Source organism: Zingiber officinale, chromosome 8B, assembly GCF_018446385.1.
Source record: "Zingiber officinale cultivar Zhangliang chromosome 8B, Zo_v1.1, whole genome shotgun sequence".
In the NCBI taxonomy this organism is placed as follows: Eukaryota; Viridiplantae; Streptophyta; class Magnoliopsida; order Zingiberales; family Zingiberaceae; genus Zingiber; species Zingiber officinale.
The window spans coordinates 41,617,290-41,639,675 of NC_056001.1; the positions used below are offsets into that span (position 1 = coordinate 41,617,290).

A 22,386-nucleotide genomic window follows, 5' to 3' on the forward strand; every position below is an offset into this window, starting at 1 on the left:
CGATAAGTTGGGAAATGATATTACTTATAGTGTGTGTTGTTGATTATAGAAGGAAACCGTGTCCTAGTAATCTAGGTTAAGAATGTCCCCAAGAGGAGCTTATAAGGATTGTCATGTTAAACCCTGCAGGTGGACTTAGTCCGACATGACAATGAAGTTGAGTGGTACTACTCTTGGAGCTAGATATTAATTAAGTGAGTTGTCAGTAACTTACTTAATTAGTGGACATTCGTAATCTTAAAAACAGGGAGACTGACACACTCATAATAAGAAGGAGCCCATAATGTAATTTGGGATTGGTGTGGTAGTGCGATAATAATTCTCTAGTGGAATGAGTTATTATCGATGAACTTGAGTTGTGTGTTCAGGGCGAACACGGGATACTCAAGCTCATCGGAAGGTCAAAACCAATTTCTCTTCTAGGTCCCTGTCATAGCCTCATTAGTGCCTCAAGTCCATCCAAAGAAAGACCCATCTTAGTGTCTAAGAAGGGGGCCGATCCATTGCTTAGTGACCAAGCAATGGTCGGCCACATCTCCTTTTAAAGGGCCGACCCTATTGCTTGGTGACCAAGCTAGTAGGGGCCGACCACAATATTCAAACAAGGAGGGTTGTTTTTGAATTTTTAAAATCTTCTCTTTGTAGAAAACTATAAGTTTTAAAAGAGAGATTTTAATTTTAAACACTTTCCTTATTTGAATTTGGCCACATGTTTTAATAGAGAGTTTTAAAATTTTTAAAACTTTCCTTTTTTTAACCATCCTCATGGTTTAAGAAAAAAGGAGGAAGATAAGTTTTAAAATTAAAATTTTTTATCATCATGTTAAAAAAGAAAATTTTATAAGAGAAGTTTTAAATTTTAAAACATGGTTTTAATTTTTAAAACTTTCCTTTTTTAACTCTAGGAAAGAGAGCTTATAAAATTTTATAAGAGATTTTTCTTCTTGTAAAATTTTATAAAAAAAATTATTTTTTCTTTCCTAAATATGGTGGCCGGCCACCTTGCTTGGTGCCCAAGCAAGGGGCCAGCCAAAGCTCAAATCCTAAACCAAATAGGATTGATCACAACCATTGATTTGGTGATTGATTCAATCAAGAGGAAAGAAAAGGAAAAATAAAAAGGGAAAAGGAAAAACTCTTGGATGATTTTATTTTTGTAAATTTTTTTTCCTTATTTGCCTTGGGCAAGTAATATAAAAGAAGGGGTGAGGGGGCTTCATGAGATACAACTCTTATTCTTTGGCTTGGAGACTCTCTTGGTGGCCGGCCCCTCTCTCCCTCTCTTCTCCCTTTGCTCTCTTTTCTATTGTGGTGGTGGTGGCCGAATATTACAAGGAGGAGAAGCTCTTTTGGGTGGTGTTCATCTTGGAGGATCGTCGCCCACACGACGTCCAAGGCGAGACGAGAATTCTAAATACAAGAGGTAATTAGATCTCGAGGTCATTAGCTTACAAAGAGAAGGTATAACTAGTAATTTTCTTCCGCATCATACTAGTTATTTTCTTTGTGAGAATTCTAAATACAAGAGGTAATTAGATCTAGTTTTTTGAGTTTGTGTTTTCTTCTTTTTCGAATTTGTGATTCGATTGTTCTTTTTGGTTAACCTAGAGTTATTTAAGGAAATAAATATTAGCTTTCCTTAAAAGGCTTTGCCTAGGCGGTGGTGGTTGCTCCCATATCCAAGAAGGCCATGTGCCTCGCAATGCAGTCTTGGAAGCTGATTTTAAAAATTAATATTTATGGAATTAATAACTTAGGTAGATTTGAATCGGAGGACCAACACCAGGAACCCCTTTCTGGTAGAATGTGAACACTACCACTCGGAACTCGTTCAGGGCCGGTCGATCTAATATAACGTTGTAGGCTGATGGTGCGTCTACCACAATGAAGTTTGTGATCCTTGTCATCTTCAGGGGCTCCTCGTCGAGTGAGATGGCCAACTTGGTCTGGCCAATCGGTAGCACTTCGTTGCCCATGAAACCGTAGAGCGGGGTCGTAATCGGCAGCAGTTTGCTCTAGTCGATTTGTAACTGATCAAATGCATTCTTGTATATGATGTTCACCGAGCTCCCTGTATCAACAAAAGTTTGATGGATTGTATAATTGACGATTACCGCTTGGATGTTCAGTGCATCATCATGAGGGACCTCCACTCCCTCTAAATCTTTAGGGACGAAGCTGATTTCGGGTCCTTCAGCTCTCTCCTTGCTACAGCCAACAGCGTGGATCTCGAGTTGCCGAGCATGCGACTGCCTTGCTCAGTTAGAATCTCCGTCGGTCGGCCCTCCGGCGATCATTCCTATCTCTCCTCGAGTGGTGTTACTTCAGTTCTCTTCTTCCCGTGCCGATGGTTTGTTCCGCTCGGCAAAGACTCGGGCGGGACTTGGATTGTTCCCACTCTAAGGCCGATGGTGGCGTGGTTTGGCTATTCTTTCTTTCTCCCTTTGGATGGTTGATTGGCGCCTTTGTCACCGATCAAGTGATGGGGATCGACGACGATATCCCCGCGGGGCTGCCCTGCTAGCTGCTAAGTTATAGCAAGCCCGGGTGTTGTGCGTTGCTAACTGGTGGAAGGAGCAGAACATCGGCTTCCACATATTGCCTTTTGCCTCCTTTGGATGAGCGGTCGTCACATGTTTCACGACATGTGTCCTGGGATCGTGTGGTGGGGCTCCTGATCGAGGCATCTTGGGGGGTTGATGACTGCTTATCTACCGCCATTCAGACGCTCCTGCGGGCTCGGCGGTTGTCTCCTTCTTCCTTGTCGCCCGGGCTTCTTCCACGTTGATGTATTCGTTGTCCTTCTTTTGTAGGTGGCCAAAGTCCTTTAGCGACATCCGAATGAGTGACGGAAAGAACTCTCCTTCGGTGAGCCCTTAGGTGAAAGCATTCACCAACACGTCCGAGGAGACCGCCGGGATGTCCATCGCCACCTGATTGAAGCACTGGATATAGGCCCTCAATGCCTCTCGAGGCCCCTGCTTCAGTGAGAATAGATTCACACTCGTCTTCTGGTGGCGGCAACTGCTAGCGAAGTGATGCAGAAAGGCCGCTCGAAAGTCTTGGAAGCTGTGGATCGAGCTGCTCGGCAACAGTTTGAACCAACATTGCGCCAATCCAGATAGTGTTGTGAGGAAGACTCGACATTTCACCCCATCCGTGTACTAGTGAAGTGTGGCCACGTTATTGAACTTGGCCAAGTGGTCATCGGGGTAGGTCACTCCATTATATTCCTCGATCGTTAGTGGGGTATAATGCTTCAGTAGAGGGTCATTTAGGATCCCTTCAAAAAACTGCTGGTTGATCCGCTCGGGCGAATCATCCTCTCTGGGTGCTTTCCCTTTCCTTTTGTCTCGAGCTAGTGCCTCATCCGAGGAAGACCCCCGATCTCTATCCGCTCGGTCCCTCTCTTCTATTGGAGTCCATAACAGTGCTCGGTGGAATGGGACCAGCGCATTAGGGGCTTCCCTATAGGTGTCGATCAACCTCTTGTTCAGTTCCTGAGTGGAGAGTTGTTCCACTCGGTCCCCTTGCTCAGCCTGGCGATCGGCCACTGAAGCTGCAGGCTCCTGTGCTTGTCGATCGGCCAGCGCCTGTTGTTGCTTTTGCTCCACTATCTTCGTCGCTCGGGCCTGTATCAGTAGGTCAAGATCCTCTTGTGTCAGTGTCACCATTATGAATCGTCTAGCGTCTTCTATCTTCTCATTTGGATGCAGATTACGTTCCCACAAACGGCGCCAAAATGATCCTGTCTGAAAGCGTGAAGCTGGAAAGTTGGGGATGTGGCGGCTCTGCTGACTGAATAAAGACCTCGTTCCTCTCTACAAAACAAAACCAAACCAAGGAAGGGGTTCCTGGTGTTGGTCCTCCGATGCTCAAGTTAGAAACAGAAGAAGAGAAAGTGAAAGTACTAGTTATTATTGTCGGGCCGACCTTGTTATTATTGTCGGGTGTTCCTTTGCCAAGAGGACGCGCCTCCGGGACTTCATCCATTGCCAGATCACACTTGGACTTACGTTACCAAGATTACATGCTTAGACTTACATCACCAAGACTCACCTCTGGACTTTCCTCCTTTGCCAAGATCACACTTGGACTCTCTTTGTTGTACCTGTATCCTGCACACTCACAATGCATATCAAATACAATAATAAATCTAACTTAAACTTTTGCCCAAATATCAAAACCTAAGGCATATAATTTCTCTAACAATCTCCTCCCTTTTGATATTTGGTAACTCGTTTAAGTTAGGGCAACATAAATGCAATAACAATGCAAATAAACATGCATATCTACTCATGCATATATCATAGAACCTAACCCTAGGCTCTCCCTTCACCTAAGCTCCCCCTTGAGTTAGGATTTCCCGTAAAGTTAAAATTCTCCCCCTTTGCCAATAAGTGGGCAATTGCTCCCCTTCACCTAAGCTCCCCCTGAGCTAGGTTTTCTTACAAGGGTGTGTAGGTTTTCCACTTAAACCCTACACTTCTTCCCCTTTACCATATATCAAAAAGAGCTCTAACAATATTTCAATTATTGGACTCTTTAACCCCTCATGACCATAAACATTATGTATTAATCCTCCATAAGATTATATACATGTTCAACATCCTTTTGGTCATTTTCTAGTGCTAAAACACATTTTTAGACTGTATCAGTCGACTGCCATTAAACTCAGTCGACTGTCATTAACCCCAATCGCTTGTTATCTTCAAAATGAGCTTACATAGACATTTTGTGCTTGTGAACAATGTTACCAGTCGACTGGTAACTATATCAGTCTATTGGTACACTATTTCAACCAAAAATAATATTTCTGACATAACTTCAGAAATGCACTAAAAATTTCATAAATCTTAAAAAATTCTTAAATTTTATGGAGAGGTCTATTTTATCAATGTTTAGTTGGAAAATATATATATAAAAATATATTTATCACAAATCCCAAGATTGACATAAAATTCAAAACTAGCTAAATGGTTCAATTAAACCTGGAGCTAAAGTCCTAATTTTAGCTTCCTCTTGATATATCTGCCTATATTAAACTATAATGCATCCCTAGCATTAGTTTATATGACATCTATGCATAAAAAACTAATTTTCATGTAATATGAACCCAAATCATATTTTTATGTATGAAACTCAACCCAATTGTGCCAATTGCTTGGATTTGAGACTCAAATTTATCTCCAAATCACTTTAACACATTTGATAACTCATCTACCATGAGTCCCAGAGGCTCTTCCTAACTTTAGGAATTTTAACCTTAATCACCTACCTAGGTGACTCATCTACCATGACTACACCCACATGATGTACCTTAGTAGACTTCTTCTTCTTAACCTTGGGCACCTCATCCTTTCCATAATCATATGCGACCCTTGCATATTTCTTATCATGGACCTTGGATGATTCTTCCTTACCATTTGTCACTCCTCCCTTGTTATTGTCATATGCCACCCTAGCACTTGACCTCCTCTTGACCTTGGAGGGACCCAATTTGACATTTTTAGGTCTTTGACCATCCAAACACATGTCAAGTCCTTTAGGTCCAATAATGAACCTATCTAGGACTTTCTCCATTTCCTCAAACTTTGACTTCAAGACTTGATTTTCCAACTCTAGGGTTTTAACCCTCGAGTCAACTTGTCCATCTTGGACATTCCTAGACTTACCCACCTTCCTAAACATATGTCTCCCCTTCTTTGAATAAATACCTAGGTTTTTAACCACCTTCCTCTCCTTAGGCAAGGTAGGTTGTTTCTTGTTAGGTCTAACCTTACATGATTTCCTAGAGTTATCTGTCGTATTAACCCTATTCCTATCATTGTACCTAAATCCATAATTATTCATGGGTATATAATTTTTAATATTCCTAACAAGCATGAAAGAATTTGAACTTGGATTAAACTTCAAAATAGGGATTACCTTCCCTTTTACCTTTGAAGCTTCTACTTGACTTAAGATCCTCTTCTTTTCCCATTTTTTCAAGTGCAACAATTTCTTGAGCTCTCCTCTCCTTGGGCACTTCGTGTGGTAGTGTCCCCACTCACAACATGTGAAACACCTAATGTGCTTCTTCTCTTTGACTCCATCCCTACAACCCACATTAGTTTTTAAAGTAACTTTACCGGGTTTAGGGATTACCTCCTTTACCTTTTTGAGTGAAGGAAACCTATTCTTGTAGTGTCCTATCTTACCACACTCAAAATATTTGATGTGGTCCTTTGTGCTCTTCTTGGAAGTTGAGGTGGAGGGTTGAGCTTCCAAAATCTCCTCTTCCTTGGATTGCTCTTCTTCCTCTTCACTTGAAGACGTGGATGGTTCTACTTCTTCCTCCCTTGAAGATGTGGATGATACCTCCTCATCTTCCTTCTCCTCCTCAGATGTTGAGCATGTGTCAACATCTGATTGGTCTTCCCTTAGACTAATGAACCCTTCTCCTTGGGTTCCTCCAGTCCTTGGAATTGTGTAATATCTTCATGGAGAGCAATCACCTTGCTCCAAAGCTCATGAGCACTCTTGTACTCACTTACATTTAATACCACATTAGGAGGTAATAAATTAATTAAAATTTGAGTTACCTCCTTGTCCGCCTCTGATTACTCCCTTTGCTCCTCGGTCCAATATCAAGGTCGGAGACATTTTCCCTTCTTGTCAATTGGAGTCTTGAATGACTCCTCCAATGCCATCTAATGGTTCCAATCCATTTGGAACCACATCTCCAAGCGTGACTTCCAATAGCTGAAGTCTTCATGCTCATATAGAGGTGGGGTCCAGATGTCCCATCCGAGAGGTCCCTCCGACTCCATCTTCGGCGGTTGCTCCTTTAGCGATTGGTTCAACAAAGAGCGATCAAGCTCTGATACCACTTGTTGGGATCTTGACGTCTACTAGAGGGAGGTGAATAGTGTCTAACCCAAATCGTTCACTTCCTATAATGTTAGTGCACAGCGGAATACAAAATAAACTAACAAATAGAAGGCTAAACTAAAACAAGAAGAATGAAGACAAGCAAACCATAAAGACACGCTCGTTTATGTCGTTCGGAGATAAATCTCCTACTCCACGACTGCCCGTAAGGTGGACGATCCCGATCCTTCGGTGGATGATTCCCTAGAGAACTTCCGACTAGCTCACATAACTTCTTGTGGGTGAAGAAATCTCACCACGACTCGCACAAGACCACATTAGATCACTTGAGTACTTGGAGACTCTAATTATGGTTAACCATCACTAATTTTGTCAACAATGCCCAAGCACCCCCAAGCTTTATTAAATAGAGCTCGGGAGGAAAATACTAAGCTATTTTCCCACCACCAGTCGACTGATACAACCACCAGTATCTTAAGTGAAATTCGACTGTTATAAGCCAATGGTTGACTACCAGTCGACTGATGAAAACGCTAGTTGACTGCTACAGTAACACTACAATAACTTGGAATTTTACCCTGAGTACAGTCTCTCATGCACTCGTCCTTGCCCGCATAACCTAGACCTAGTCTTCTAACCTCCTCCATCAGCCTTGCGTCCCTCGGATGTCTTCCCATCCTTCACGCCTTGTCTTCTGGAGCTTCTATCATCCTTGTCATTGTTGTCGGGTCTTCCTTTGCCAAGAGGTCACGCCTCCGAGATTTCATCCATTACTAGGTCACACTTGGACTTACGTTGCCAAGACTACATGCTTGTACTTTCACTGCCAAGACTCACCCTTGGACTTTCCTCCTTTGCCAAGATCACACTTGGACTCTCCTTGTTGTACTTGTATCCAGCATACTCACAATGCATATCAAATATAACAATACACCTAACTTAAACCTTTGGCCAAACATCAAAATCTAGGGTACCTAGTTGCTCCAACAAAATCTTTAATTAGAATTAAAATGTCATAATATAAAGTTAACATTTCTTATGAAACTTCTAATTTAAATCTAAAATCTAAAATCTAAAGCAAATGTAATTAAATATATTTCAGGAATAACATAAAAATATTTTTTCCATTTAGTTTTTATAGCTAATATGCAAGAAAATAAAAATTTATTATTAATATGTTCATTTAAAACTAATATTATACTAGACAAGTTTTCTAAAATTAAATGAGTAGTGGGATAATAAATACTGGAAAGTTATTCAATTGCATCATTAAATACTTTTAAAATTTTACAAATATTACTACAAATCACTACAACAAAAATCCTCATAGACATCGGTTTTCCACCGGTGTCTATTTCATTTTCGACCGATGTCTATGAAGCCGATGTTAAAAGTCTGCCATTTTAGACATCGGGTTAAAACCGGTGTAGTATCACTTAACGACACCGGTCTTCGAATCGGTTATTAACCGGTGTAGTATCACTTAACGACACCGTTTCATCAACAGTGTAAAACCGATGTAATATTGTATGTTAATAACACCAGTTTTGGCAGCGGTAAATGACCGATGTAATATTAGTTAATAACATCGGTTTTGCAGCGGTGGAAAATCGATGTAATATGTATATTTTTTAACAGTACAAATTTGATTTCCGAAACAATGAAAAACCGACAATAATAAAAAAAATACACAAATATTCATAAATTATACAAATATTCTTCATTCAACAATATCCATAAAATACATAAATATTCACAAATTATATAAATAATCTTCTTACAACAGTATCCATAAAATACCCAAACATTCTTTTTACATCAAAAGCTAGCTAATAGATATCAAAATCAAGGTAGAACATTCTTTTAATAACACATCAAGGTAGAACCGCACTTCAAATGTAATCTAGCATGCATTCAGCCCACTCGAACCGCACTTCATCAATTTCAACTCTAGAGTACTTGAGATTTGTAAACTGTAAAAACACATAAATAATATATTAGTAAACCAAGACTAAAAATCATAGTTGAAAAAGTAGTAAGAGCACCAGGTAACAAGATGACTAATTGGAATGCTTAAAAAGAAAAACATTCATCATTTATCTCAACCACATCATATAGTGATAGATCTATCATTCCTAGGAACTTAATATAATCCAAACCAAAACTTTTAATCTAACTACATAAACAGCAATTTAATCTTTCAAATTCAATTCATTAGTAGTCGGCCCAAATGGCATAACTGTTTACCACTAAGAGTACATGAAAAGTAAATAAATTTACTTTTAGTTTGCAAATAATAAATTCACTTTTATCACTAAGAGTACATGGAAAGTAAATAAATTCCTCAACAACAATAAAGATGAGTAACATCAATTCATTTATATGATTTCCAATGAGATATATATATATATGCACCTTAGATGATAATTTATGTTTAAGAAGTGAAGCAACAGAGCATAAAGCAACAATAGTCAATAACCACACCGCATCGCCAATGTCATTCATGTAAAGATTTAGCTGTAGCAAGGACTTAGTTTTCTTAACAAACTCAGCGATGCTAAAGGCGCCTTTGGGACCAATCTCATTGTTGCCAATATCTAGAAGTGTTATTTTTCCTAAACAAGAAGAAATATAGTTTTACATAATTGCTGAGAAGTAGTACAATCAATAAATACTGGAAAGCCAACAGATCTGATGAAGAAATTAAATCTGCAAGAAAGAACTGCATGGATAGAAAATCTAAGTGTGTGTAAGTCTTATTAGCTTGAGATGTATAGATCGAATTGCCTTATTCTCAACTAGTGCTCCAGCAAGACTTGCAAAACCCTATAAAATTTCACATGGAAATAAGGTGTAAGGAGTAAGGACACCAGAAACAAAGTGTAAAAGATCTAGGAATTTCATAAAAAAACATGAAAGATTGCCCAAGAATAAGGTCATACAGAATATTCAATCATATTATTGTTAAGTTCCAGTACACGTAAAGTTTGATTTTCTTTCAGCATATCTGCAATAACCCTTGCACCCTACATAATATATTTAGCATTCAGACTTTACCAGAATCAAGAATCATTTTCTTCCTCAAGACATCGGGCAATGATTGAAAACCGATGTCTATGAGGGTTTACATAACAATGATTGGACACTGCGTTCAAAAATTAATCAGTACTTTAGAGCCTTCAAAAATTCCCACTGCGTTCTTCAAAGACTCAACATCAATGTCTATTAGCTTTCCTGTGCTTGATGCAATGATTCAACACCTCTTTTCTCGGGCATTACGAACAAAGGTGTTTGCTTTTTCTTCAGAAGAAAACAATGCAATTCACGGCTAATTGTTAATTGTTATTATTGACACTCGAACGAAATTCTAATATAAGAAACACTGTTGACAATATGATGCAAACACACATCCAAGAAAAAATAGAACCATGCTTGCTAGATTAAAGAAAAACCGGAAAGTGATTTACCAATTTCATAGAATATATCGTTGACATTGACTGCTGTTTTAGCAGAAGTTTCCATGAAAAAAAGACCATTCTCCTGAGCATAGCTCTGGGCTTCCTGCAGTATCACAAATGCATTATTAGTTATGCACCTTATAAAACAAAATGGTAATGCATATATCCATATTTCCATCTTGGCACCTACTTAATGACATACGTATACTGTTGAAACTCAATATCATCAGCCAACAACTGACATGGATAATATACTAATCCTGATGCGACGTTCCATGATGAAACTAGGATTTTCAAAGAGGTGACCCGAGCACAAAAATCCAACTACTATAATTTTAACACCACAAAGACATGGGAACAATGATATCCACTGTGTTAGCTAAAACCAAAAATGCGTTAGTCTGAAGAACGAGTAGGAAAAGACAAATAGTGGACTTGCTCCATTATGGCCAGGGAAAACTAGGATTTAATGAACACCATAGTAACCTCCTGCCGGTTGTGAATTTTCACCACTCAAGATAAATTCAGACGAAACTAAAAATATATTAAACAGTCAATTTGGCAATCATGGGATGCCCATTTTCTTGGCTAAAAAGTAAAGTTACAACTTTGACTAGTCTACCATGTATTTATAATGACCACTTCCTCAATTAGAGTAGGTGGAAATGAACTTGGTTTAGTCACAAACAAGTAGCAAAAATGTAGGCCAATCACGGAACAGACGAGTATAAAATACGGAAGCCTCTTTGCATAAGCCACTTGAGAATTCAATAGATCAACTTATAAGCCCAGAGATGAGCAAGAGGCGAGTGTTTTTTTTTCAAACAGTTGGAAACAATAAATGACCAAATAAAGAGATGATAAAGGACCAATAACGATCTATGTTGATCAGAAGGCAATTGAATGAAAATGAGACAAATTCATGGTCTGAATTACCACCTAGGTGATTTGACTATCTTGAGGTTTTTCAAGTTAAACAACAGAACTAGTGAATCTAAGCAGAATAATCATTTGATATAATCCTGCTGGCCACTCTTGACTCTCAAGCTTGATTTATTTAGTATATACAGCAGCAGAAAAACCAATTAATATGGAGATAAGCTTAAAGTTGCAAAATACAAACTATCAAATATATGATTTTAGGTTAACTTCTTTCCTCCTAATCAGCAGCATATTTCCTTTACTGCTACAGGTTCAACTTTAGATAAGATGGCAGTAGCTCACCTCAAAGAACAAGGCCTCAAAACATATTATTAGCAAAATGTGTTACAATATGATATGAAATAGCAGTGATGATGGAATAAACTTGCCTCAGTAGAAACCTGTCTAGATTCCAACAGGTCAGCTTTGTTACCAGCAAGTGCAATTATAGTGTTTGCGCTACCTAACACAGTATATGGCACTGTCAACATTCCATAGATTAAATAAGTGAGAATCGTGTAACACATAAAATTTAGAAATTAACAAATTCTGATGAGAAAATAACTTGGCCAATTGTAAATGCTAGTTGCTTCTGTAAAAAGGATTGCAGATGACTCAGTATTACAATCAGTACTGAAAACAGCAACACCATGTTCATGCATTTGTGTTAATATTACTAGTGTTTCTATTACCAATCGTTCATTGTTTGAGGTATTATGTCTTGCAACAAAATATTATTGCTTATGTAGATCTCTGAAATGTGTCAAAACAATTTGAATTTCTTGTCAGACACACAATAAGGACTTAGTGGAGCAATTTCTTTCCCACTAGTAAAGATGCAAGGCTTTGTTAGTACTGCAACTTTAGCTAACCTCAGAAAAGCTTAGGAAAGCTGAGTTGACCTCATAACTGCATATCTTAAATTTCTAATGCCATCGTGGAAAGAATTCGGTCAAACCAATCTAGCCAGAAAAGTGATGCTTCATTACTACTGGTCATACCAATATCTAATTGTGAGTATTTACCTGGTCACCAAGTATGTATCTCCAAATAAGACTTGGAAATTCACATATCATCCATTTCTTCATTAGTTTATCAATATGTTGGGAGTACGTGATGTTGCCAGACCATGCCAAAGGAAAAAAAAAATGCCATACAACTTATATGGCAGCATAACAATTCAACTCAATCAAAACAATATTTAAATTATGACATACCAAATTTTAGGGCATATACTGAATGTATCTAGAAATTTTACTAGTAGTTTCAAAAATAAATATTAACTTTGAGAACTTTAGTCCCAATTCCAATTGAGCTAGCCTTAAGAGAAAGGTCGAAAATTTCAGATTCGTAGACGATAGACACAGCAACAATCTACAGATTATATATTTCACAAACAAAAGGAAAAAAAAATAGAAAGGACTACCTGCTCGTTATTCGTAAGAAAGTTAAAGACTTAAAGTGTACCTTTTAGCCGAAACTACGTTCGAACGGCTGAAATCTCCCCCGAGATCGCCGTGCAGACGCTCTTTGATAGATCTCTTGCTCCCCGATGATATCTGATCAGCATACATCGAGATGAGATAAATCAGATGATTCAATAACAATTAGGGGAGATTTGACCCTCCGGGACGAGCTAGGGTTTGCGGCGAGGGAGGAGACGAGCCGTGGTGCCGTGCCCGAGGAAATAAAAAAATAATAATAACCCTCGTTCACTTATCTAGTGTTAATCTTACGAGTACTGAAAACAACAACATCATGTTCATGCATTTGTGTTAATCTTACTAGTGGCCGCGGCCTCTGCAACGGTGAGCGAGGCATCCGCCACAAGCTCCAGCAGACCACCATGGAACAACCGCCTTCGCCTCCTCTCGCCTCCCCACCTGCTCCTGCCTCGCCTTCTGCCGTCGGCGTGGACGAAGGCACTTTCGAAAAGGAGCTCTTGGGCCTCACCGGAGGCTTCCCAGGCGGCGAAAAGGGCCTTAAAGACTTCATCCAGCGGAACCCCTCTCCTTCCGAGGCAAAGGCAAGGGCGGGCGGCGAGGAGAGCATCGCGGTGTTGCTGGCGCGGGCGAAGCCGAAGCTCCCCGAGCTTCCCCTTTTCCTGCCCGGGATGATCGTGATTGTGAAGAATCCCAAGAACCCTTTCCACATGTGCAGTGGGATCGTGCAGAGTCACCGACGAGAAGGCCGGTGTGCTCTTCGAAGGGGGTCATTTATGCTGCGGTTTTGCTTAGGACCGAAGCAGGTGGTTTTGATCCTGATCGGGAGAGGCATGTACGCTAGAAGGAGAAGAGGGAGATGAGGGGCTGAGAGAGATGGCCGGAGGAAAGTGGTGGTGCCTTAGCAACGATATAGGTTTAGGGCTAAGTATGGGTGGACGGCGCGATATAAGTTTAGGTTTAGATGGAATAGTGAAGTGTTGTAAATTTTGGCTAAGTATGAGTGAAAAAATTAAATTATTTTATTTATCATAGACACCGGGTTTTAAAAACCGCTGTTAAAATTGGTGTCTATTAACGAAAAAAAGGCGCTCATAGACATCGGCTAAAAAACCGATGTCTATGAGCTAAAATCAGCGCTCATAGACATCGGTTTTTGGAAAAACTGGTGTAAAATACTCAAAGACATCGGTTTTTGCTTAAAATCGTTGTTGTTCCACCGATGTCTATGAGAGTTTTTCTTGTAGTGAATATTCAATTGTTATAAAAATTAATATATATTAGTATTAGTATTTTGTGTAAAAAATAGGCATAATAATTCTTTATATTAAAATGAATCTTGTAATAATTGATATGTTGAATTTCAATGTATTGGTACATCATGTGAAAATTTTTTAGGTCTCATTCCACTAGTTTTACAAAATTTTCCCTATGATTTCATTATAGATGGATGCATCTATAAATAAGAAATTGCAGTTCTAATTGGTTTAATATGATTTTTTAAAATTTTTAATCCATCTTGAACACATAAATTTAAGACATAGAATACACAACGAATATGAAAAAATAAACTACAAATAACAGGTTGACAAACAAATTTTAGTTCTTCTATACAAGCGGTATCGAAACTAGCATTATCTAATGATATTGGAAAAAATTATGAGTTGATCCATATTCTTCTAAAATTAAACATAATAATTGTGCGATATTATGAGCAATATACGATTCATTGAAAATTTTATAGCCTAACAATATTTTTTTTTTGAAGATTTCAAGAGTTATTGATACAATGACAAATCACATCCATATACGAATGTATTTGCCAACGATCACTCCAAATATTGAAACATAATTTTTTTTTATTATTTAATTTATTAAATACATTAATTAAATTCTTTTTTTTCTTGTTTTACTAATTTTTTAATTGTACGAGTAAGTGTAGTCCTAGGAACACATTTAGCATATGGATTAAGAGATTTTTTTACAAAAATCTTCAAATGTGCATTTAGATCCAAAACTAAAAGAAAGATATTTTAGGGAAATAAATTTAGCTAATAATTCTCTTAATTTATTGTCAGAATATAAAAATAAATCAGAATCAATACTATCGCTAGTTGAAGAAAATCTAGATAATTGTGTTTGAGAATGGTCGAGTCCATATTTCGTCGGGTGCTTCGTTTCTACATGTCATTTCAACTACCCATAGCCACCGTCAACTTAGAATTTGTAGAAAGCATTATAGTGCTTACATTTTGCACGCAATTCTCCTAATGGAAGAGTGACATTCTCAAAATGTTTAGTGAAAATAGAATATTTTAGAAGAGGAAGTTCTCGAAACTTAGAAATAATTGCATTGGTACTTCCTTGTGTTTTGGGTGTCAAAATCAGAAGGTGCTCAATCTCATCATCGGTGGATTGAATGTTGGGGTCCTCGTGCGGATTCACTATTTCCTTTCCCCTCTGAGATTGAGATGATGAACCTCCACGACCTGCTTCCATTGTAGTTAAAAATTAAAAATGAAAGTACATAGAAATGGAGACTTAGAGTCGAAAACGTGTAGAGAATGCGAAATTGAAAATGATACCAGAGAAGATGTGTGTGAAAATGATGAAATGAACTACATATTTATAGAGTTTGGATAATAACAAATATTAAATCATAGTCATTGATCAAAAAATGGTCAAATGATCTTAATCGTTAAAAAAAATACCCGAAAACCCTCCACCCCCTTAATGTCTATGAACTTCTGGTTAACCGACAGTTCCAACGGCTAGGAACCACCGATTAACCGACATTTCTGTTGGTTGCTACTCGGAAAACCTAGAGGTTCCACTGTACAAAAATTTTGTACAAAGGCCTGAACCTTTTCCTAGCTACCATGTGTTCTTTTAAATTAAATTTTGGATCGCCAGTGGAACTTAACACGTTTGATCCAAAACTTAATCTATTTGTTCTTTTAGGTTTTGACTTGGATCTCCTGCGGAACTTAACACGTTCGACCCAAGTCACCTTAAGTTATTAATTCCATTAAATATTAATTTCCATAATTAGTTTCCAGTACTGACGTGGCGAGGCACATGACCTTCTTGGATATGGGAGCAACCACCACCGACTAGACAAAATCTTTTATGGAAAGCTAATATTTAATTTCCTAAAATAACTTTAGGTTAACCGAAAGGAACAATCAAATCACAAGGAAAACAAAAAAAAAACAAAACATCGAAAAACATATTCGAAATCCTAGAATCGTAAGCCTCTTGTATTTGGTATTATTTCCATAAATAACTAGTATGATGCGGAAAGGAAAAATTACTAGTTATACCTTCTAGAAAGACCTCTTGATCTTCTACCGTATTCCTCTTCTAACCTCGGACGTTGTGTGGGCAACGATCTTCCGAGATGAGAAAACACCAACCACCTTCTTCTCCTCCTAGCTAGGTTCGGCCACAATAAAGAAGCTTTACCAAGGATGAAGAAAAAAAAACACCAACCAAGCTCCAAGAGATGCAAGCTTTCTCTCCTCCTTCTTCTTCTTCTCCAAGTAGTATCCGGCCACCACAAGAGCTCCAAGGGAGATGAAGGATTTGGCCACCACAAGAGGAAGAGAGGGAGAGGATGATGGCCGGCCACAACACCAAGGAAAAGAGGAGGAGAACAATAGAAGTTGTCACCCATGAAGGCACCCCTACCCCTTCTTTTATATTCCTTGGCTTTGGCAAATAAGGGAATTTATTTATAATAAAATTTCCTTAACTTTCCTTGACAACAATTAATTAAGAAAAATTAAATAAATTTTCCTAATTAATTGTATGTGGCCGGCCACTTCATGTAGAGCAAATAGGATAATTTTAATCAACAATTAAAACTTCCTTATTTGTCTTTGGAAATTTTTTAAAAAATAAAATTTCCTTTTAAAATCCCTTCATGGTTGATAAAAAGAAATTTCTATAATTTTAATTTTCAACATGTGAATAATTTTTCAAAGAGAAAAAATAAAATATCTTTCCAATCTACAAATAAGGAAAGAGATCTAATCTCTTTCTTTTAATCTTTTGTAGATATTTTAAAGAGAGATATTTTAATTTTAATTCTCTGTAATAAATTATATCTTCCACATAATAAAAATTAAAATTAAAATTCTTTTTAATTTAATGGGGGCCGGCCACCTAAACTTGGGTTCAAGCTAGGGCCGACCACCCATGAACCAAGGCTTGGCCGGCCCTAGCTTGAACCACAAGCTAGCTTGGCCGGCCCCCTTCTCATGGGTATGAAGGTGGGTATAGGTGGGTATAGTACTCTATAAATAAGAGGCTACGATAGGGACCGAGAGGAGGAATTGGTTTTGGTCTCCCGATAAAATTAAGCATCCCGTGTTCGCCCCGAACACACAACTTAATTTTATCAATAATAATTCATTCAACTAGAAAACTATTATTGAACTACCGCACCAATCCCAAATTACATTTTTTTTTGGGCTCCTTCTTATTATGAGTGTATTAGTCTCCCTGTGTTTAAGATGTCGAATGCCCACTAATTAAGTGAGTTACTGACAACTCATTTAATCAATATCTTAATCCAAGAATAGTACCACTCAACCTTATCGCCATGTCGGACTAAGTCCACCTGCAGGGTTTAACATGACAATTTTTATGAGCTCATCTTGAGGACATTATCAACCTAGATTACTAGGACACAGTTTCTTTCTATAATTAACAACACACACTATAAGTAATATCATTTCCCAACTTATCGAGCTTATTGATTCATCGAACTAAATCTCACCCATTGATAAATTAAAGAAATAAATATCAAATATATGTGCTTGTTATTGTATCAGGATTAAGAGCACACACTTTCATAATAACTGAGGTATTTGTTCCTTTATAAAGTCAGTATAAAAGAAACGACCTCAAATGGTCCTACTCAATACACTCTAAGTGTACTAGTGTAATTATATAGTCAAGATAAACTAATTCCTAATTACACTATGACCTTCCAATGGTTTGTTCCTTTCCATTTTGGTCATGAGCTACTGTTTATAATTTATAAGGTATTGATAACATCATCTTCTGTATGTGACACCACATACTATGTTATCTACAATATAAATTAATTGAACAACTACAACAAATGTAGATGATTTGACCAAATGTGATTCTTTATTCGAAATAAATGTTTACAAAAGCTTAGGCTTTCAGTATACACCCTAACAATTTCCAACAATCATTTAAAAAAACAAAAAAATCGGTGGATTGAACCGGCGATTAATCGGCGGTCCGCCGATTTTGGGGCCTTGGAACCGGAACTGGCCCGACATCTTGTCGGGCCAGTTCTGGTTCGGCTCGGTGACCCGAGTCAACGGGCAATCGTCTAGTTGACCCGGTTACAGGCCCAGGTCAGGTCCAAGCTGAACCTGTCCCAGGGTCACGTCTAATCACACTTCTACCTACAAAAGAAATTGAGGGAGTGCCCGTAGCCAAGAGAATTAAAAATATAAGTTTCCAAGATGAGCATGAGATAAAGATGACCAAGGGCAAAGGAGAGGAAATTATTGGGCATTCTGTTAAAGTTCAAGAACCCCCTATCTCATCTGCAGAAGTAGCTGCCACATCTTCATCATCTAAACTATTGCATACGCTTGTCAAACAGAAATTCAAAATCATGAAGGTACAATTTAGATTGATTAATTATTTTGTCTTTTATTCTTATATGACTTTTAATTATTCATGGAGAAAACTTTTGTCTATATATTTGTTCAACAAGCGAAGTTATATTTTAAGAAAAATAAAGATGATGTGATGACAGAGGTATTATTGAAACTAAGTTAGCTAAAGTGAGTCAAGTGGTCCTTGAGTTATATACTTATTGTAATATGCAAATACATGATAGATAATTTTAATAATTGTATTGTGAATACAAAGATAAATTACATTAGAATTATCTTCTTATTGTATTATCAAACATACATTTCATAATGTTGGAAAAAAATTCAACCATGTATAATCAGAAGTTGTTATAACACATATAATTTCCGTAGCTATTACAATTGTAGCAATTTTAACAATAGGTGTTAGTGTTGTAAAACGTAATTTATGGACATATTTTATTTTTTATTTATGTAGGGCTACGACAAAGTCAATATGATCCAATGGAATAATTACATTGAATATGGAATCTTTCTTGACTTTTTTTTATTGGATCGTACTCACAGATGACGATTGTATAAATACATATTTTACAATCATTGCAGAGGAGCCAAAACATCGGACATACTATATTGACCATCTATATTTTGTGTTGTGGGTTTTGCTGTAAGTATAACATTAGCTGCTACTACCAAATTTTTTTCTCCATATATTCCTTTTATAATGTTTGTCTCTATATATAGGATTTGTTTGGAATGATGCCATTTGAGGCATTTAGTTTATCATCAAACATTGACAATGACAAGTCAACCAGATATATATTCTGTCTATTAAATAACATAGATGATCACTGATATCTACTGATTATATACCTATAAGAAGCTCAATATATGCATTATAACTCCCTTGGAGGCTCAAAATTGTATACTTCTAAGTTTCATTGTTTTGTAAGTACCTGTCATGTTGAAGAATTCTATATATATCGGCTTTTAGTGTGTAATGCATACAAACTTCATCCTAATGCAAGTGAACTTTTTTAAGAATATGGACCAATCTTACTACGATATGTGATATCCATGACTACAATCGTTAATATTAAGAGAGTTTGATGTATCTACAATCTCGAGTCCAACATAAGTAAAATCGTTAGTATATGTTTATCTATTTTTTATACATCGCCATATTCCTATTCCTATTTGTAATTATATTATTAATAGTCCAAAAAAATTATTTTTTAATTAGATTATGCATTTTAAAATGCAGTACGCTGAGAGTTTAATGTACAAAAAAGCAACAAATTTTAGATAAGCTGAGATGAGAGAATTTAATTTTCATATTGATCATAACATTTTTACTAGTAAATATTGGATTACTAAAAAACTGATGTAAATGTTTTGAAAAATGATGTCAATTTTTACTAACAAATTTTTGTCAAGCTTGTGTAAATGTTTTGTAAAATTATTGTACAAGTTGGTGTAAGTCAAGTATATAATTGATGTAAATATATTGTATACATCGAAAACTTGGATCCAATATATAAGTGTTATAAATGTATTGTTAATTGTCATATGTTGTAGCAGTTAATAGACATGTTTTCACGATGCCTTATACAACATTATATTCAATCAAGTAATCGCAAAGTATAAACTCTTACTCCTGTTTATTAGGATGGATGAAAATATTAAAAAGCTAGGTAAAGTTTTCTTTTAGAAATTATTTCATAAAAAAAAATTAATTACTCATCCTTTCAACTCAAAATAATAGATAGACGAATTTTAAAATTCACCCATCTATGAATATTCTTTGAATATTTTTTTATCCACCCCTATGATGTAGCACAGACGATGAATACATGATATATCTGACGTAATGATCAAAAATTAATTCTCAAAAACTGAAGACCTTAAATTTATTCTACCATATATATGATGTCTATATACCTATATATATCCCTCTTTATACTCATCAGACTGATATAAAAAAAGATCGTTAATATAACGAATCTGAATATTTTATCCGCCCAAATGACGAAACATATCTTTCTTTCCTCCCCGCATATTTTTTTTTTTGTTTTTTTTCGTGCTCACGATGACAGCTGTGGACCCTGCATGGTCTTTTTCTCTCTTTCTTTTGATAAGATATTTTTTTCCACAATTCCTTTTCTTCCTCAATCCATATCTCGAAGTAAACAGCTGCATAATATCAAAGAATTTCTTTGCAGCTCGTCTCTTTGATTGATCTAAGAAAGCTCAAGAAGACGAAGATATTTCTCTATAGAAACCAAAGAAGACATTTCTCTCTTTCAACAAAATGTCAAAGAATCTCTTTGTCCTCTTTCATTTATTCAAAAGCTATTAAAGAAGACAATTGAGATTAGAATGTGAAGAGTAAAGAAATTGTTTGGGCAAGATTTGGCTTTGTCTATAGAAGTCAAAGAAGCTATTTCTCACCCAGGCAACGACAAAGTGCTCACGTAGTCCCTTAAGCACCTACGATTCAAATTTTAGGTCTAAGGTATTTTTCTCTAATAAAATAAAAAATCTAAAACTATTGTATAAGGAGCTACTTGCAGTTCCGAATTTATCTGTACATTCCTTATGTTGCACATCCTATGAGTTTTTTAAATTTTTTTATTTTATTTTATTTAATATTATAATCTGACTCTTAAATTTTAAAAAGTAGAATTCGATTGACAGTTTAAAAAATAAATAAATAATAATAAAATAAAAAAATTATGGTGCTTACGTGCGACATATCAAAACGAGTCACATGCATGATAACTTAACCAAACACTCAAGGCGTTTGCTGTATGATCACCAAACTCACAACTTTTCTTTGTTTTTTCTTCAACTTACTCTATTAATCATTTTCAATATATATAGATATATAAATAATAGTCATTTTCACAAAAAAAAAAAACGAAAAACAAAAAACAAATATAGTAAAAGGTGATTTTATTTCTATTGGAATTTCTATATAGAGATAGCTATGTAGTGTTTATTTAATAATTGGGTTGATTAGTTATCTCGACGATGAGTTGATGAGTCGATGACTTAAATCGATAGAGCGTAAGATGACACGGACTTTGTCTCATTTATACTCTCAACACATCATTTTAGTTATCGAGACACCATTTCGGGTAATAGACGTATCCTTCTTGGTATCGTCATTACCAATTTAATCTCGTCGATCGTCGAGTTATCTCTTCGAATATCGACACATCACCTTTAGGTAAGCTTATCCCTACAGATAAGAGTATTAAGATCGAAGTGAAGGTTAGATCTTTTTTTCTTAAAGACGATATTGCTCCGCCTAAGTGCTTACGGTTTATTGGTAATCATCTCCCAAGATACAACGACTTACCCCTTGAAATAAGAGCACTCCAAATTTCGAGCGTTGTCAAACTTTCAAAGCCTTGAAACTTTTAAGAGAGGAGAGAGAAGAGAACTCAAGAGAAAAATTCACAACTTGAGAATTGAGTAAATTGAGTGGAAGAAAAAAGGGTTCTTTTATAGAGATGAAGAGTTACTTTCAAGAGATAAAAGTTTCTTTCAAAAGGTAAAAAAGTGAAAATGTGAAAGACATGGGGTGTGCATTTTCATTTAAACCTTATCTATTACTATGAATTAATTCAATTGATTACTCTGATTAATTATTTACTTAATCTATTAATTAATATTACAATCATGATTAATTTTTTAATTAATTAATTAATTAATTAATAAAATTAATTATAATTTCACATCCCTTAATAGTTCTGCATACTCGAGTTAGTGTTTATGTAATCTCATCCATAAATCCAATTCGTGTGTGGGTAAAACTTTCATCTGATCATATCAGACCAACCCTTCATTAGACATTAATTTTTCATTCACTCGAGAAATTGATTTACGACGGATTACTCACGAAGTAGCCGTCTTATCCCTATTAAATTTATTGATCACCAAAACTAATTTTCCAACAATCTCCCACATGAATGGAAATTATGGATAAGTTTCAAGTCTCAAACAAGAGTTTCGTCGGAAAACTATAACATCAAGAGAGGT

The 22,386-nt window shown here is 36.4% G+C and overlaps 1 pseudogene; it reads left to right on the top strand.

Moving 5' to 3' along the window:
• The first annotated feature begins 12,229 nt into the window (after positions 1–12,229).
• Positions 12,230–13,489, top strand: LOC122013722 (annotated as a pseudogene).
• Positions 13,490–22,386: the final 8,897 nt, after the last annotated feature.